Source organism: Emydura macquarii, unplaced genomic scaffold (genome assembly GCF_026122565.2).
Source record: "Emydura macquarii macquarii isolate MOO-44397 ecotype Brisbane River unplaced genomic scaffold, CSIRO-AGI_Emac_v2 contig_2676, whole genome shotgun sequence".
NCBI classification, from domain to species: domain Eukaryota; kingdom Metazoa; phylum Chordata; order Testudines; family Chelidae; genus Emydura; species Emydura macquarii.
Genome location: NW_027132813.1, coordinates 4405970 through 4424888, shown reverse-complemented (window position 1 = coordinate 4424888; position 18919 = coordinate 4405970).

The window sequence follows — 18919 nt, the reverse complement described above, 5'->3', positions numbered from 1 at the left end:
ACCTGACTCCAGTGGAATCCAAGACAGCTACTCTGCATAAGTGAACTTTCACAATCCAACATAGCAAAGTATCTTTTTGTGTGAGACTTTCTTTACTTAGTCCCTGGTATGGTGTCACTGGTGTCTGCCATCAGGCACAGTTGCCTCTCTGGGATCCTTGTTGTCTGCAAATAGTCTAGTTATAGCTCCACTTTGGACTGGATCCTACAAGGTATGAATGCCCTCAACAGCAACTTTTCCCATATATTGTCTTTGGTCGGAGTTGAGTGCTCTCAGAACCTTGCCAGCCTGGGGCCTTTAGGAAGGAGGGAGTGGGTTGTAGGCATCCCTGGGGCCCTTTGCCCCATGGATGCTGCTGTCCCCAGGAAGGTGAGGAAAAGGAAGTCATGATCAGCCTTCCTACACAAGCTTTGTGAATCCAGAGCTTGGGAGTATAAGCCCACTTCTGTTGGCTTCACTCCATATTCCTATCAATAAAAAGGGGGCGGGGCGCAGTGTGGATAGGAGAAATATGCACTCTGTGTTCTGCCCACTTTCTATCCATCTCTCTCACTATCTTCTCCTTGTGTGTGGAAACTAAGGGTGACATTTACTCCTGTACAGGGGAACAGTCCATAGACTGTGCACCACTTAAATCCAATGTAGGCCCTCTAGTTAGGGCTTAAATGGGACTGAAATGGTGGGTAGGCCTTGTGTTGCCCTGCTCCAATGGGATAAATCTCGCCCTAAAGGAAAAGAAGCAGAAAGTGACTAAGAAACAAGATGGGGCAGTGGGGAGACAGTGATGCATAGAGACAAAGAAGAAGTAAAGGAGAAAAAACCCAGGGAAGAAGGGTCAAGGCAAAAAAAGAAGGGTCAAGGAAACAACAAGGATCTGTCTAGTGTTTCACAGTAGCATGGTGATGATGAGGCTGATAATACTGTATATTACTGAAGCATTTTTCATCAGTAAGACATTTGCAATCCTTCGTTAATCTTTACAACACCCCTGTGAGATGTGCTTTGCCCCACAGAGCACAGAGAGCCAATGACAGAGCCAGGATTCATGGTTTTTACTTCTCCACAATAAACACATTCCATTGCCGTCTCCATCTAAAAGGCCACTGTCTTGTACATAGATTCCTTGCTTGAATTTCTCTAGATGAGAAAGAAAGTCAAACGGCAGCAGGATCTACTAGATGAGAGATAATTAAGCCCAGTAGATGAATCTGTGACTTCTTAAATTGACATTTGTTCTGTCTGCTGAGATGATATGAAGCTTAAGAAAATGTACAGATTCCTTTTTGTTCGATTCCTTGTTTGAGAAATAGCAGATAAGGAGTATATTGGCTGCCAATAAAAGAATCAACTTCAAAGCAGTACCCAGGATAAAAGTCATATACACCCCATTCTAGGAAGCATTTGAACACATGCTATGTATCAGATTATAAACTCACCGGGACAGTGACTGCATTGGTTTGTATAGTGCCCATCACAGTGGAACCTTTGGGTCCTACCATAACATAAGTGTTTAATAATATATTGTGCTTAATATAATATAATTATTATTGTGTTTAATATAAACTGGGAGATCAGAGCTGAACCTAAGTAAACAGGTTCATAAAGCTCCCAGCTGTCTTACTGGATGCTCCATTCCCTCCCCATTCTCATTCTTGCTGCCTTAGTCACTTGATAAATGCTGGATAAATATTTTCATTATTTATTTGCAATATGTATCCTGTGGATTGTAGGCAGCATTGGGACAACCTGAAAAGAGTGGAGGATTGGACAAGCAACACAAAATATTCTGGCTTCTCCAGACCATTAGTGACTGGAGCACTGGGGCAGAAATTCACAGCTTGGAATTCTCCTTGGAAATATGTTTTTTTCCAGTCGCTCCATTTCTTGCCTGCTGAAGTGACCAACTTCCCACTGCTGCAGAGACTCCACTTAAAACAATCCCTTTAGACCTTCACAGAGAGTGTCATTCCCATGCATGCACAGCCAAGAGCCAGTGCAGCAAGGAAGCTTCTGGAGGGCTTGTTCTTACCTCCGCTGGATGAGAAGCTCAGTCAGCTGCGTCTTGCTGTATAGGAGTTTCCTGGAGCCTGGGCCGAGAAAGTTTTTAGAATCCACTTTGAATACACTCTTCCTCTTTGGGTCAAACATTTACAGTTTTAATGTTTTTCCTTTCCTAACTTTTTCCGCATGATAAATTCCTGCAATATGTGACTGTTAAAAGAAAGGTGTTAACATGCCATATATTAATATGCATCTCTGTTAATGGTGTTATCTTAGGTTCTACTTACATCCGAGGCTGATTAACTGCTCACTGAATTTGTATTATGGGAATATTAAGGAAGAAGTTTCTAGGGTGATACCATCATCTCCTTTTAATAAAAGTATCATTAACGCTTCTTAATTAACTACAACATGTGTTTCCCTTAGCTAGAAGGTCTGATTCTTTTTAGCAATTTATTGCCGGTGAGGGCCAAGAGGGTGCCCTTTATAAATCTATTTCATTAACATGATATACTTAATGAGAAAAAGGTTATTCTTCAGAGCCCAGAACACATTAGCTTTAGAGACTGCTAGACCTTTTCTGTTCCTATAGCTTTTAATATTAAGTTCTCCATGGCACATTCTCCTGATTCCGTAATAGTTTCTACTTAACAAAGCCCCAAACCAACAAAACTCAGATGTTAAAAGTAGATTTGAGAGCTTTTAGCTAGTGGCAAAGGCCCTCTAGAAGTTTCTATTAGCAATAGGCGAGCCTCACAAGGTTTTAAAGAAGCATCCAAAAGTTTAGATGTTTATGTAAAGTCTTTAACATGGAAAGGGGAAATAGAGTGGTCTGGTAAACTGATCACAAAGCTAGAAGCCAGAAACTCCTCAGTTTCATAAACTCAGATCTCAAGGCCAGATGGGACCATCATGATCATATAGTCTGACTTCCTGCATAATACAAGACATAGAATTTCACTCCGTAATTCCTGGATCAAATCCATGAATACTTGTTGAGCTAGAGCTTATCTTCTAGAAAGGCTTGTCTAACTTGATAAGGCAGACAAAAGCTATTATGCCCATTACACAGTTGGGCATCGGAGGCACCAAGAAATGAAATTACTTAGCCAAAGTGTCACAGGAAGTTTGTGGCACAGCAAGGAATTGAGTGGAAAAAAGAAGAGGGAAAACAAGGAGTATCAATCCTTTCCAAACCTCAGAACAGGTTTGGTTCAGTCTGGGATGTTTGGTTGGGGATGAATATGACCCATGAGGTTGACTGTTTCACCTTTATGGTTAAATATAACTGTTGTGTGAGGTCATAGTCCCTGAATGTGAGGTGCTCTTTCAGGTGATTTGGTCCATTGACATGGAGAATTTTGCAGCTGAGGACCTGAGGACTAATGTTCTGTCGGAAGCCAATGAGTGGGGCACTGGGATACTTTTCTCTAAGCCACTAATGTTGTTCAGAAAGGATCTACTCTGTTCTGTACCAGCTTCATCTTTAAGGTTGATGTGCTCATTCCAAAGTAGAGTGAGTTGCAGAAATCCAGAAGAGTAGTCAGAAAAATGTGAATTACTAGGACCAGACAGTTAGCCTCTTTTCTAGCCACAGATGGAAAAAAGGCATTTCTGGCATCTGTAGCTATTTAGTTACTAGAAACAGGAAAAGCGTCAGAGTTATGAAACAAACTTGACTATTGGAGATGTTTTAGTGGTGACTAGATCTTCAAAATGTCTTCCTCTTCCCACCAGCATTACCTCAGTCTTGGGTGGATTTAGTTTCAGCCAACTGCCTCTCGTCTACTTACTGGTCTCCGACAGACACAAAGTAATTGTGTAATGCTGAGTTGGGCTTTGTTGTAAAAAATCTTCATTCAGACATCCAAAAGGCCAGCTATACATTGTTTGTACCAGGCAGCAGACACGTGGGAGGAATCTTTTCTGTGAGCCAGAGGAAGAGACCGGGGAGACAATGTGAAAGTCTCAGAATTGCTAGGTACTGAGTACGTTTAATTCCCATAGACTTCAATGGTGGCTCAAAGTGCTTATCATGCCACAGGACTGGGCGTTTAACATTGAATTAGAATGATCAAGATGTTCAGTTTGAGAATACTGACCGGGATTGCTGGACTCTGACCAGTGAGAGAGAAGCACTAGATTGGTAATTTCAATCCAGATGCCTTCATAATCTTCCTTTTAGGAGGCAAAAGGAGGCTGAAGCCCATATGTGGCTGTAGCAGTAAGCATTTAAAAAGACAATGCAATCTAAAGGAAAAAGCAACAGACGTCTATGGCTGAATGTCCTCTGGGCTAGATTCTCCTTTGTGGCTGACTCCTGCTTAGTGCTGGAAAGAGACGGGGAGGCACTAGGGAGCTGATTATGGCTCTCTGATTGCGCACCACTTGTCCCTGGCATCTGTTAGAGCAGCTGAAGAGCTGCCCGTAAAGACCCAACAGAAGTGGAGGAAAGGCTGAGTGAAGCTGTGTCACACCTCCTTCTCATCTGGGGAAGGGATGACTGGCACAGGAGCTGGCTCTGCTGTCTTTACATCATCACAGAGTTCCTCCTGCTAGGGGAATTCTTTGCTGCCTAGCTTCAGCCAGAATACATCGCTGTGTGGTACAAAAACTAGAATCCAGCCCTTACTTTCCCTCTAGCTACAAATGGCTGATTTCACTGTAACCGTCAGATATCCTTAGGCCAGGCTGGGGTCCAGTGAACAATGCAGAACAATGCCTTTATTTTAATCTCCATGGGCTGAGTTCTTGATCAAAATGGTGATGCCTCCACAAGACGGCTTCTCTTCCAATAATATATAGTGAGAGGCAGAGTTAAGAGAATTCTAAGGGCTCATCTGCACAGGAAGTTAGTGTAGAGTAAGCTGGGTGTGAATTGAAAGCACATTAGCTATTCCACATTAATTCCCCCTGTGGGCATTCTTACTGCACATAAAAAGTGCCCTCAAGTGATTTAGTGAGATACAGTGTGCAGTAAAAGTGTCCGTACTGGGAATTAGTGTGGAATAGCTAGTGCACTTTAAATTTACATCCTATCTTACTCCACACTAATTTCCCCATGTAGACAAGCCCTAAGACACTAAGGCCTGGTCTACACTTAAAACTTATACCAGCATAGTTATGTTGGTCAGGAACACGAATAAAACACCCCCTTAGTGAGTGGTTATGCAGACAAAACTCCCTGTGGAGACACGGCTATGCCAACAGAAGAGGGCTTCTGTCCTGCATAGTTAATGTCCTTTGGAGAAGTAGTGTTCCTCTGCTAACAGAGCTCCTTCTTCTGTTGTTGTATGCAGTGTCTACCCTAAGGGGCTTTTCTGACATAAAAAATGAGAGTCCTGTAGCACCTTAAAGGTTTAAACACCTTTAAGGTGCTACAGGACTCTCATTGTTTTTGCTGTATACAGACTAACATGGCTACCCTTCTGGAATTTTGCTGACATAGGCTCTGTTGTGTAAACATAGCCTAACTGCCAGATTATCAAAAGTATTTAGGTGGCTAAAGATGCAAATTAAGTGCCTTGTTGATTTTCAAAAGTTGGATTTTTCAATGGGAATTAGGTGCATAGGTGCTTTTGAAAATCCCATTAGGCACCTATCTGCATCTTTAGGTGCCTACATACCTTTGAAAATCTGGCCTTAACTCTGCAACGTACACAATCCCTATTTCCTGGATCTCTCAAAAGTTAATAACCAGTGATGGGAATAGGGAATGGTGAACCCATCCCTATTAAATGAATATTCTCCTATTTTGTGCCTTGTCTCTTTCTTCCCTGTCAGATGAACCTGAGGACAGTTCTTTTTAAAGTTCCCTTGGGAGATATGTGCTTTTATGTTCAAAGCCCTATGAATTTGTTAAGAAAGTGGAATTGTTGGGGTAAACTGTGTGTCAAGCTTCCTCCAGGGTATAAGCAGGAACTGGCAAAACTTTTGCATTTAATTAGGCCACAGCTGGATCTGATGAAGTGTGGAGAGAATAGTTTCCTGACTCATCAGCTGCCTTTATTTTGTGTTCCATTCTCTCTTCTTCTCTATTCGGCCCGTTCTTTTCTGCAGATGTTGGGCAGATTGCAGGCTAGACTATTCTAACGTATTTAAGAATGATCAGCCAGTCATGTCATGAAGACTGGTTGGACACTTGAACAATTGCTCTTTGTAAAGGGAAACGATTGCTTAAATGGTCATTCCACAGTGAGAGTCGATGGGTTGATCTGTTGCCACTTTTGTGGGAAGGAAGACATTTAAAGCAACAACAAAAAATGGAAAATGTTTTTAAAATAATTTGTTTTAATTAATTAATATTTCTTCTTTAGTAGCAGGAGTTAAAGTGAGGTGGAGCACAGCAGAGGACTTTGAGAGCTCAGTGCCACTATAGCCACACCCTCTTTTGCCTGGCCACACTCCAATGCCAGGGTTCTTCAAAGAAAGTAATGTAGTGCTTGTGCCTGGAAGGTATCCTTGAGGGTTTGTTACATGAGCTTTATAGTACAGAAGGGCCGCAGTGGGCCCAGTGTGGGGGTTTGAGCTCCTATATGAAAGTGAGAGAATATGTGGTGAAAGAGGGGGTGTATGTGAGGGAGATGAGATATTTGTGTTGAGTATTCACGGAGATTATTTAATTTTGTAAGGCAGACACTTTGGTGGGTGCATTATAAGAACATAGACAGAACAAAATAGAGCGTGTGAGAGAAGAAAAATTGAGCGCATTACAGCTCTCCCACAGAATCAAGCTGAAACTAGCAAAAAATTAAGCAACAAACTTTAAAAAGACCTTCATCAGACCCTGAATAGTATTTTTTTTAAATGATTGATAAACAATTATGAAGCTGCTGTCACGCCCCTAAAGTCATATTTCATTCTGTCTACCCAGTGGACTGTATAAATCATTGACTCATGACAGGAGAAATAAATAATAGTCTCATTTCTCAAACAGTGCAGAGTTCTTTTTTCTCCTCTTTTCTACTCTGTTTTTCCTCAGTTGCATCCACTGGCTCACAAGCCTAGTGGGCTAGTCAGATGCAAATGAGAAAAAAGTGACTTGATAAAACTTGTCAGTCTGACTTGATAACTGTCCCATATTCTTCTGGCCAGGTTCTCTGCTTAATTGTTGTTCACAAGCTCTGATTCCCTGGGGGGAACTCCCACTGTTACGGGATATAGAACCAACCGCCAGGTGAAAATATTGACAGATCCATGCAAGGAAGCCTGCAAAGAAACATGACATTTGAGGACTAATATTTATCGCTCAACAGCAGCTGGTAAATTGTTCTCATCTGATTTGTCTGGCTGCTTCTTGGCGGAAATCAATAGCAGATTGGAGATATTTCACTCCATCTATTAGGTGCAATAAAAAAAGTATATAACCATCATTAAAACCAGGGATTGCATAAAAATTTCATTTGAATTTGGGCTGTGTTCTATAATGCAAGTTACAGCCCATACACTACATGTATCTGGGCAGTAGGTGTTTGTGACGTCTAGCTAGTGAAACAGGTGATGAAGTATATTCAGTCAGCTATCTAGGGAGCTGCTGCTGTGATTTTGGAACCTAACAGCTAACTTTATTAATTTGCTAATGTGCTGAGATTATTATATGACACCACAGCCTGGTTACCATGCACAGACATCAGGTGGCAGCATAAAAGAAAGCGCTGCATGAATAACATGCTTTTTCTGTTATACAACGCAAGACTGTGCCCTACAGGAAAAAAACAGGATCTGGAAGATCCTTAACCAAACCTGTCCAGACCTCAGAACAGGTAAATAATTAGTTAAAGTAAGGTTTGGGGCTAAGGGATAGGATTCTTATTTTCAAATTATGAACCATTTCAGAAAAATATCTGGAGAAACTCCTTTCTAGCTAAGATGTGATCTAACAAGCAACCCTTGGTCCTAGATTCTAGAAGCTCTTCCACCTATTACATTGTATTTAATGTAGAGACTGTACTCTATTATCTATCATCTCCTCTCAGCTGCAACAGAACGTGGTAATTAGGATAGGCCCTCATCACCCTCACAGTCATATCTTGTCCAGTGCGGAATGAAGGCCTCATTATGGTTATAACTAGAGGTGTATACCAAGAACCAAATATATTGGAAGAGCTGTGCTGGGGAAGGGATTAGGCCTGGAACAGAAGAGTATTGCAGGTTCGGATGGTATGGATGTGAGTCTGAGTGCCTGGAACTGGAATAGCAAGCAATGCTGTGGGTCGGGACTGAGGTGCATTGGCAGAGCTGTGTTGCAGGCCGTGCCCGGATAGCGAGGGTTGTTGTAGCTCTGGATTGAATTGGCTGACGTGTGTATGTCAGAACTTAAACAAACCTTACCCATGTTAATCCAGGTTTTAGCTAGCACATTCAGTCCCTCACTCACATGAGTTCTGCATCGTGAGACAAAACATATAAAAAGAAGAGGGTGAGAGATACCTTCACATCCACCCAAAATCTCAGGCCTGGTCTATGCTGCGAAATTAGGTTGACAGAATGCAGATTCTATCGACCATAAAATGTATGCGTCTCCACTGGTAGGTCCGTTCTGCCGACCTAAATCACGGTAAAGTTCAACTTAATAAAACTACCTCCGCAAGTGACGTAGCACTGAAGTTGAATTGTATGGGTCAAATGAGTGGCAGTGTAGACAGAGTGTTGCATAAATTGATGTAATTGGCCTCCGGGACTTATCTCACAATGCTATGCTGTGACCACTCTGGACTTTTGCACTCTGCTGCAGAGCAGCCATGTACAAAGGAAACAGCCCCTCCCCTCAAGTCCCGGGAAATTTTGAATTCCTATTTCCTGTTTGGTCAGCGTAGAGAGAGCTTGGCAGCAGAACTGATCATGGTGACTGCATGCCCCAAACGTGCTCCAGCCTGGAGTCAACCTGAGGTCTTGGATCTCATCGGTTTGTGGGGCTAAGAATTTGTTCTCACTCAGCTACGAGTCAGCAAAACAAAATTGGATATTGTGATATAGCAAGGGCAGAGGGCAGTAGGAGAGTCCACAAAGGGAGGTATGTAAGCCCCAGAATGATCAGGGCTTTATTCCCTGAAGACTAGTCAAAGTCTGTAGAGGGAAATTAGGAGCAGCTGAGGCCAATTAAGGCCCAGCCAGGTGCCTGATAAAAACCCACTGCTCCAGAGAAACAGTGCATGAGCTGGAGGAGTAGCTGTGCTGTGCTGTGCTGTGCTGTGCTGTGCTGTGCTGTGCTGTGCTGTGCTGTGCTGTGCTGTGCTGTGCTGTGCTGTGCTGTGCTGTGCTGTGCTGTACGGAGCTAAGGAGCAGACAGGAGTACAGTGAAGGTGTGGAAGAGCGGAGGAGTCCCAAGAGAGGTACTGAGCCCAGGAGGGGGGAAATCTGCCCCTGGCCAGACTGAAACACTCCCCCAGGCACAGGGGCCTGGATCAGGAGGCCCAGTTTGGGCAGCAAGGAAACAGGGCTGAGAGGCCAGAAGGACTGAGGGGGGAAAAGTAGCCCAGGGGAAAAAGACTGCAGCTGTGAATACAGTGCCAGCAGCTCATAGCTGCTACTCATAGGGCGCCTTGGCTGGGACCTGGAGGAGCGGGTGGGCCCAGGTCCCTACCCCCCTCCCCGGGGTGACGGGCAACTCCCTGGCCCACTACGAGAGGTGAAGCACGAGACCCACTAGAGGGAAACCGACTGTCTGCCACAATATCTATGAGAAGATGGCATGTTGGAGAAGGGACACAAGAGGGACGCACGGCAATGCTGCATTAAAATAAAAGAGCTGAGGCAGGTTATCAGAAAACTAAGGAGGCGAACAATCATTCTGGCTCATCACCAAAGACATGCCACTTTTATCAGGAGCTGCATGCGATTCTTGGCGATGACCCCACCCTGAAAGCCAGGAGCTGTTTGTTACCCCGGATCAGCCCAGCTGGATACAGGAAAGTGTGACTGACCGAGATGCAGGGGAAGGCACATCTGGTGAGTATGTACTGCAAATCTCATTTCTGGAATTACATCACCAGTCCAGCCTCTTGTTACAGCGAAAAAAAATGTGTATGGTGGTGGGGATAGTCTTCCTCATTGTTGGTCTACTTAAGCAGAGGGCTGCCCCCAGAAAAGACTATTTGTGTGCACAGGGATGGTCCAAGAAACCTCCATGGATATCTCCAGGAGACTTTCATGAAGGTACTCTGCAATCCTTTGCAGAAGGTTTCTGGGGAGGGCAACCTTATTTCTTCCACCATGATAGGACACTTTACCCCACCACTCAGTTAATAAATGTGCAGGCATCATCACGGAACACAGCAAAGCAGCATAAGAACCAGGCCTGAACCCAGATGCTTGCAGCAAATCCTCCCTTTCCACCTATGTTACCCTCACGAGACTGATATCACACATGGTTACCTAGGGAAGATGGCACAAGTTTTCAGTACCCTCCCAGTATACTCAGTGAGTGTAATTCCCCTGCCAGGGATATTCTCTTGGGTCCCTTCACCGAAAATTCTTAGACAGTTATTTTGGGTTTTAGGGATCAGAAAATGGGCAACCATATATTTTCTCCAGTGACGCATCTCCCCAACGGATCCCTATACCCTTCTGATTGCCTCTTCTACAGCTGATACTTAGGAGGGGAAGGGGAGAACAACAATCCTGCTGCTTGGGGAAATATGGACTTTTGCAGCTTTTGCTAGGCGGATTTCCCTAAAATGGATGCACCAGCTCCTTACTTACCATGGCTGGAATTCCACTCTGACCTGTGCAAAAGGTAGAGATTGGTATGCAGGTCTATGTTTACTTGGGAATCCAAAGGGGAGTTCTTTTTACTTTGTAACATTGCTTTTCATCCATGGGACAAGCTAACAATGGAAACCTTGTGCTTTGCTTGCCTTACAGTGGACAGCATGACCTTCAACGCAGCCTCTACTCCTGCTGAGCGCCTGTCGCAGATTAGAAAGCAGAAAAAAAACCTCAGGATGACATGTTCAATGAGATAATGAATGCCTCCATGGCTGCTGACACAGAATTAAGAGCCTGGAAGATTTCATTGTCAGAAAATCTGGACATGGACATAGAAAACAGGAAAGCAGCCCAGAGTATGAGCATGCAACGCAGGCCGAGATGCTGTGTATTATGAGGGAACAGTCAGACATGTTGAGGCATTTTGTAGAGCTTCAGGAAGAGCAGCGGCAGGATAGACTCCCTCTGCAGCCCTTGCAAAACTCTCAAAAGATGCACTCTTTCCTAGAGCCCACCCCCAAGTGTTCTAGGAGGAGGTTGAATAGGGTGCAGTACATGCTTCACTCGACCCCAGTTGAGGGGAGCAGGAAAAGGAGCTGGCCTCTTTAAGGACTTGGATTGTGGTTTCTTTGCTGCTTGCAAAGACACACTTGGATCTGTATCCCCTAGCACTCCCATGAGAATGCATGTGACCTGTTAAATTACCTTCCTCTCCTTCCGCTGTTAAGCATCATCAATAAAACTTTACTGCTTTGAAATTCAATACTCTTTATTTCTGAAAAACACAGGAATGGGCAGTAGGGGATAAAAGGGGTGCAGCCACAGTGCTGAAAGAGTTGGGGATGGGAAGTCACAGCACAGATAAGTGATGTTCACTACTGTGTCTCAATACAAAAATGAGTTTTCAATGCTTCCCTGATGTGCAATGCTCTGTGGTTGGCTCTCAACATTGCATTGGTATCTGTCTGCTCAAAATTGGCAGCTAATCTATCTGTCTTCACGGCCCAACCCAAAGGGAACTTCTCCCCCTTTGTCTCACAAACATTATGGAGCACACAGAAGGCAGAGATAACTATTGGGATGTCGCTTTCACTCAGGTCTAACCTAGTGAACAAACTGTGCCAGCGTGCCTTTAAACGTCCAAAGCCACATTCCACCACCATTCTGCACTTTCTGAGCCTATTATTGAACTGCTCCTTCTCGCTGTCCAGGTGCCCAGTGTACAGCTTCATTAGCCAGAGGAGCAAGGGGTAGGCAGGGTCCCCAAGGATCACTATTAGCATTTCAACATTGCCAATACTTATTTTTTGGTTAGGGAAGAAAGTATCCACCTGCATCTTTTTGAACAGACCAGAGTTCCTAAAGATGCACACGTCATGCACCTTTCCAGACCATCCCACACTGCGGTTGATGAATTGTCCCCTGTGATCCACAAGGGCCTGCACCACCACAGAAATGTATCCCTTTGGTTTATGTACTCTCTGGCAAGGTGGTCCAGTGGTAAGATAGGGATGTGCGTGCCATCTATCACCCTGCCACAGTTTGGGAACCCTATTGCGGCAAACTCTTCCACTATGTCCTGCACGTTTCCCAAATTCACTAAGCTTCTTAGCAAAAGTCTATTAATGGCCCTGCACACTTGTATCACAGCAGCTCCCATGGTGGATTTCCCAACTCTGAATTGATTCCCAACTGACCGGTAGCAGTCTGGCGTTGCTAGCTTCCACAGAGCAATGGCCACTCACTTCTCCACTGTTAGAGTAGGTCTCAAGTAACTATTCATGCGTTTCATGGCTGGGGACAGCTCTGTGCAAAGTTCCATGAAAGTAGCCTTTCACATGCAAAAGTTCTGCAGCCACTGCTCATCATCCCACACCCCCATAACAATGTGATCCCACCAGTCAGTGCTTGTTTCCTGGGATCAGAAGCAGCACTTCACCAACTGCAGCTGCTGCATGACAGTCTGCAGCAAACGGGAATTGTTTCATTCTATGGCTTGTAGCAGAGCAGCTTGAGTACCATCACAATTTTCCACACTGCAACTCCTGTCTCAGCCTTCAAAATACTGCAGGATAAGTCATGAGATGTTTGTGATGCTCACAATGATAGTGCATAGCTCAGTGGGCTCCATGCCTCTCTGGCAATGGCATACGCACAAAAGAGACGGAAGTGTTTCAAAAAATGGCACGAAAAAGCATGTGTCTGTTTGTTTTGGACAAGAAGGGAGGGAGAAAGGAGGACATTGCATCCTGGGAGGATGACAACCTTCCCAAAAGTATCTACGGTTAGTTGCAGCTGGTGGGGACGCAATCCCCAGACACAATGAGCATGGCATGATCACTAACTTCTAATATTCGGCAGGTGAAGGTCGACTGAAATTAAATCCACTTCACTCCACAGTGTAGACATACACTTAGACTAGTGCGAATTAACATTTTCAGCAGTAGATAATTCAGGCTGCATAGGCGTTCATACGGGGTGTGTCAGGTGTGCCCAGGCACACCCGAATACAGGGGTGTCAAACCTTTTTTATCCGGCCGTGTACCTTTTACAGTGAAATGGCCCACGGCGCTGTTTCCAGCTGATGCTGGATGGTAGAGCTGCCGCAGAAAGACTGAAGGGCACGCGATTTCTCGGCAGATGGACACAGTGAGCTGCCGCCGAAGAAGAAAGAGCTGCGAGATTTCGCGGCGGAGACTTGGACGCAGCAAGAATTCCGCCGGCGGGAAATTTAAATGTGCCCAGCAGGTGGAAGTGAGTTTGAAACCCCCGATAAAGATCAAAATGAAAATTCCCTGGTGCACACCCTAATGAAATATGCTGCACACGCCTATGTCAGGCTGCTGAAGTCTCCTTTCAAATGATCCACTGTTTCAAAATTTTTCTTTTGCTTCAAACCAATTCATTTGCTCTGTGCATCCTTCCTTGGTGACTCACTGATGGCTAAGATTTTCAGGAAACTGATTTCCAGAGAAAGACATGGTGTTGGACTGAAACCAGTAGAACTGATGTGGATAATCAAAAGGGAAAAGCCAAAATAAAATGGGCCTGGATTTGTTCTGTCATCATCAGCTGCTCTTGACTCCACAGGGAGTGACAATCATGGCAACTGATTTAGACCATTCTTAGGGCTATGCATGTTCAGGTTTTACCAAAAACCTCCAAAAATGCCATGATGTAGTACATGAATTTGTCCATGCCCTATGCTTCTCAGGGCTTGCCTTTAGGCCTTGCTGATGGTCCTTTGGGGGATTTTGTGCAAAAGTTCTGCCTCGCTGCAAAATCTGAGCCAAATTCAATCAACCTGCCCATGAAATATTTAGGAGAATAGTGTTGCTTTGAACAACAACGTTAAAGAGAGATTGGCTGGAAATGAGGTTAGTTCTTTTATTTTTGATGAATCACTGGATGTTCTTGATCAATTTTTAGGGGCAATTTTGTTTTCATTGTTTGATTTTTGTTGTGGAGAAGTCTGCATTGTCTCCCCTGAGTAATCGCTCTCTTTCTATTGCCCCAAACTATTGCCTCCAATGCATGAATCCTCCCCTGCTGCCCTCATTCCATTCAGAGACAGAGAGATAAAATGACTTCAAAGTAGCAAATTAGCAGCAGACCCAGGATTATAACACAGAAGATCTTAATTCCATCCTCAGACCAGTTGACCATGTTGCTTCAATGGAAGGAGAAGGTGGCTTGTGGGTAACAGCGAGTCTGGATGGGGGTGGGGGGGGCAGTGGAATAAGTAACTTCTCCCTTTGACCCCCACCTTTCACTTTGTATCTTTACCTGTCTTTTCCATTCCATTTTGCAATCCTGGCTGGGCTTTTTCTTCAACTCTTTGTTTCTCATTGTTTGGTGTTTTATCCATCAGAGACTGTTCTGAGACATGGACTCCCAGCTGTCTCCAAAACGTAAACCACTTGTCTTCATAATCCAGTTAACCCCCATGCATTTGGTTCTTGATGTGACATTTCTGACATGACATGATGCAGGTATGACAAGCCAAGCTAGGTTTCACTGTCATGGTGAATCAAATCAGACCAGCCTGGGAGGTGGAGAGCAAAACTCCCAAATCCCACATAACCTTTGCAGACAGAGAGGCCCCTCGTCAATTTGATGGAGGTAGCTTGATTAGAAAGACAGCCCAGAGGATAGCAGGAGAAGGGAAACCTGCCCCCTGCTAACTGGAATGTACTGTCTAAAATAAACACTCAGATTCTGTCCTGCATTGACATTCGCTCAAGCAGGACTGATCTGCCCCAGCCTCAGCATAGGTAACAGCAGCTTTGGGGCAGCTCTAATCTGTGCCAACAGGTCCTCAGGAGCTCATTCATAGCTGAGGATTACCAGAACCCTTCCCCTGATCTCTATACTGGGGGTAGCTGGGGATGGTGATGGAGACACTAGGTAGGCCCCTGAGAGCTCCTTCACATGAGGACAATTTATGTGTATCCCAAATCTGCTTTCCAGTGCAGAGCAAAGAGACTAGAAAGCCAGAGAAAATCTGGCCCAAATCATGCATGTAACCTGCAATTGCTGTCTTGGACATAGTTAGGGACACCTAGTTCTGGCTGCTCCTCCTTGTGATTTATTAGGTGCAGATGTACAGTCATAGAAGATAAAGCTATTGCTTGTGTCCTGGTGCCTATTTTGCTGCTGAGCAGTGGTTTTTCTTCTGAGGCAAATATGAGACATGCTAATGGCTAAAGCCATAGGAGGTTGCAAATGGGAAGGAGTGACTTCGACCATAAAGAATCAAAATGGACAGTACAAAGAGGAACTTTGCCAATGATGGGCAAAACACAACATTTCCTATGCAGGCAACACTCCTCCAAGATAAACCTTTGCTCATGTGCCCTATAGTTGGTTATGTCACTTTTGATTGTTCTGTGGTATTAGGATGCATGCTGAATATTTGTCAGTGGGTTTGTGTAATAGGTCTGTCTCCCTCTCTTCCTCCCTCCCTACTGTTGTCCCTTTCAAAACATCACAGGGACCTTTATTTTTCTTCACGCTTGAGTCTTGATTCTCCAGAATTAACAATATAACTAACTAAAGGGGGGTGAAATAGTGAATGGAGATGGAGGGACATGTTTCAGGTTTATTTGCTGTACAGAATTACTCAGTGAAAAGTGTCTCTAATGTTGTTTGCCCTCTGACTTTGTATTTGAAGTGAGACTGTAGCCTGGACAAAGGACTAGCAAATGCACTTTATCTGCACATACCACTACAGCCATTCTGGCTTGCACTACAAGCATAGGCAGCCCTGCAGCCATGGAAACCTGCCATAATTTAAAGGAGCCTCTCCCATGATGCCTGTGTTTCATTGGAGGCTGTTTTGACCCATGGAGCACTGCAGAAATGGTGGGGGAGGTGTGCACAGTTAGCTTTAAAGCTATCTTTTGTCCCACCACCGCACTTGGTCTGTATCATATTGCCTCTGTATAAATCCATGGTACGCCCACATTTTGAATACTGCGTGCCAATCTGGTCACCCCATCTCAAAAAATATATATCGGATTTGGAAGATACAGAGAAGGGCAACAAAAATGATTAGGGATATGGAACAACTTCCATATGAGGAGAGATTAATAAGACTGGGACTTTCCCGGTTGGAAAAGAAAAAACTAAAGAGGGGTATGATAAAGGTTTATAAAATCATGACTGGTGGGGAGAAAGTATATAAGGAAGTGTTATTTACTTCTTCTCATAATACAAGAAATAAATAGACAGCAGGTTTAAAATGAACATAAGAAAGTATTTCTTCACACAACTCACAGTCAACCTGTGGAACTCATTGCCAGAGGATGTTGTGAAGGCCAAGACTATTACATGGTTAAAAAAAGAACCTAGATAAGTTCATGGAGGATAGGTTCATCAATGGCTATTAGCCAGGATGGGCAGGGATGCACAACCATGCTCTGAAGTGTCCCTAGCCTATGTTTGCCAGAAGCTGGGAATGGGCAACAGGGGAAGGATCATTTGGTGATTACCTGTTCTGTTCATTCCCTCTGCAGCAACTGGCATTGGCCACTGTTGGAAGACAGGATACTGAGCTAAATGGACCATTGGTCTGACCCAATATGGCTAGTCTTATGTTCTTATGTCCTGGGGGCACAGCACTGAATCTTAGCCCTGTAGTAAATGGTCATCTACTCCACCCCAGTGCAGGGAGTAAGAACCTCCCAGGGATTGAATCCATGCTCTCTAGCAGTTATGCTATACTCAGCCAACACAAGCATAACATTCCAGATCAGTGTGGCCTTCATTGTCACCATTTGCAGCATTCCCTTTGAGGCTGAACACAGTTTCAGAATACAGTGTGTGCTTGAGCGAAGCTGTCATGCACTTTTCATTTTGTAAATACATTTAGAATGGATTTTCAAAATGAGCCTGAGATTTAGTTATTTTCAATATGAGAGAGCCTTAAAGAGCCCCTATGGGCCACTTTATTGGGTGAGCAGTGACAATTATAAACAATAACTGGAATCTAAATAGGAAAACACCCAGGAGTGTAAGTCCTTCCCATTTTTCAAATGAATGGAAATGGGGAGAACAGCTGAAGAGATTCAGTCTGATGAAAAAGGATGTTACAGAACTTGATGAAGAGACAGCAGATTAAATATTTTTATTGCCTCGTCAAGATTCTTGTGTCTCTCTAAATGGTGCACAATGTTATTTAAAGTGTCTGTCATTCAAGCCTTTGCAGAGAACAGATGAGCAAATTCAAAGTTGGGAAGGAGACCAAACGGAGCTGGTCTGAAAAGATTCTTTTAGAGTCTTTAAGCTGCTTCATGTAGCCACACAAAAAGGAAAAATAAAGGAGAGAAAGTTAACTGAGCATTTCGGCATCTTCCAAATGATTCAGTTCCAGGAGGGTTCAGAATGTGAAGTGGGTTGTATTTGATTCTAGTTCAGGTGAAAGGGATTGGTCAGGTCTGGCTCTGGAACTGTGGGAAGTTAGTGGTCCGATTCCAAAACTGTGAAGTTTTTCAGTTTGGTTTCAGTTGGGAACTATTGAAGAGTTCTGTTCTAGAACCTGGAGAAGGTTTTGTTCAGGTGTGGTACTAGTACTGTGGGAAGGGTTGGTTCCGGTTCGATTCTAAAACCTGGAAAGCTTCTGTTCCAACATTTATTTGCTCTTCCTTTCTATTGCTACAGCAGTCTAAGAGTACCAATTGGGGATCAGGGTCTCACTGTACTAGGGACCATACAAACAAACAGCACAGGTCCTCACCTGCCCCAGAGAGCTCATGATCTAGTATTTAGATAGTTCACACAGTACACTTATACTTAGATTGTAACCTCCTTGGAGCATGCACCGTCTTCTTCGTTTATTTGTACAGCACCTAGCACAGTAGGGTCCCAATCCATGATGGGGAATCCTAGGCACTATTGCAATAATACTAATTAACAGATGAATAAAGAAACAAAGCCAGATTCTAATTTAAGGGTAGCCTCCCTACGGCTGCCTATGGATTTCTTCACAGTCCAGAGCACATAGAACAGTTCTAGAACCAATTAGCAGGTACTCTTGAAACTCAGAGTTAGACCTATAGAGATGTTCGGTAAAGCAAGCAGGGTTGTCTGAATTTGTCACGCCAGTTCATCCATTTCATCTTCCCAGATCATTTGGCTTTACAGTTCAAACTGAAAGCAGACATTTCATAAGGTTTGTGCAACTGTAACACACTATCAAACAGAGGCAGTTCTCTTTGCAAGTTTCACTTGCAGTCTTGCTTCATCAGGAAAGAGTCAATCTTTGCTGTTGTGAGGGGGAGCTTCTAGAAACACTTCTCTTCCCTAGTAGAGCTTGACAGTTTTAGAATTTAAATTTTAATTGTACAGACATTTCCTTTTGGCAGCCCTTGAGTAAAAACAAAACAAAAAAGAAATTGAAATTTGCATTTAGATGGAGAGAATTTTTTTTCTGAAGAGCATAACAAGCAACAAACCATGATAACTTCCAGTCGTTGAGATAACACAGCTTGGAATTATCAAATTATGGGACTCTCTCTTATTTAAATATATTCTCTCATTCTGGGCACAATATGTTCCTGTTTCTCAATTTTGTACCTTGCCAGTAGCAAGTGGCAATAGAAACAAATCAAATCAGCTCATTTTGTGCCAAATCTGAGGAATGAATTGTTTTTAGTAATGCACCTACACTCTTGAGTTGAGAGAAGATAATTGTTGGCCCCGTGACTTTTAA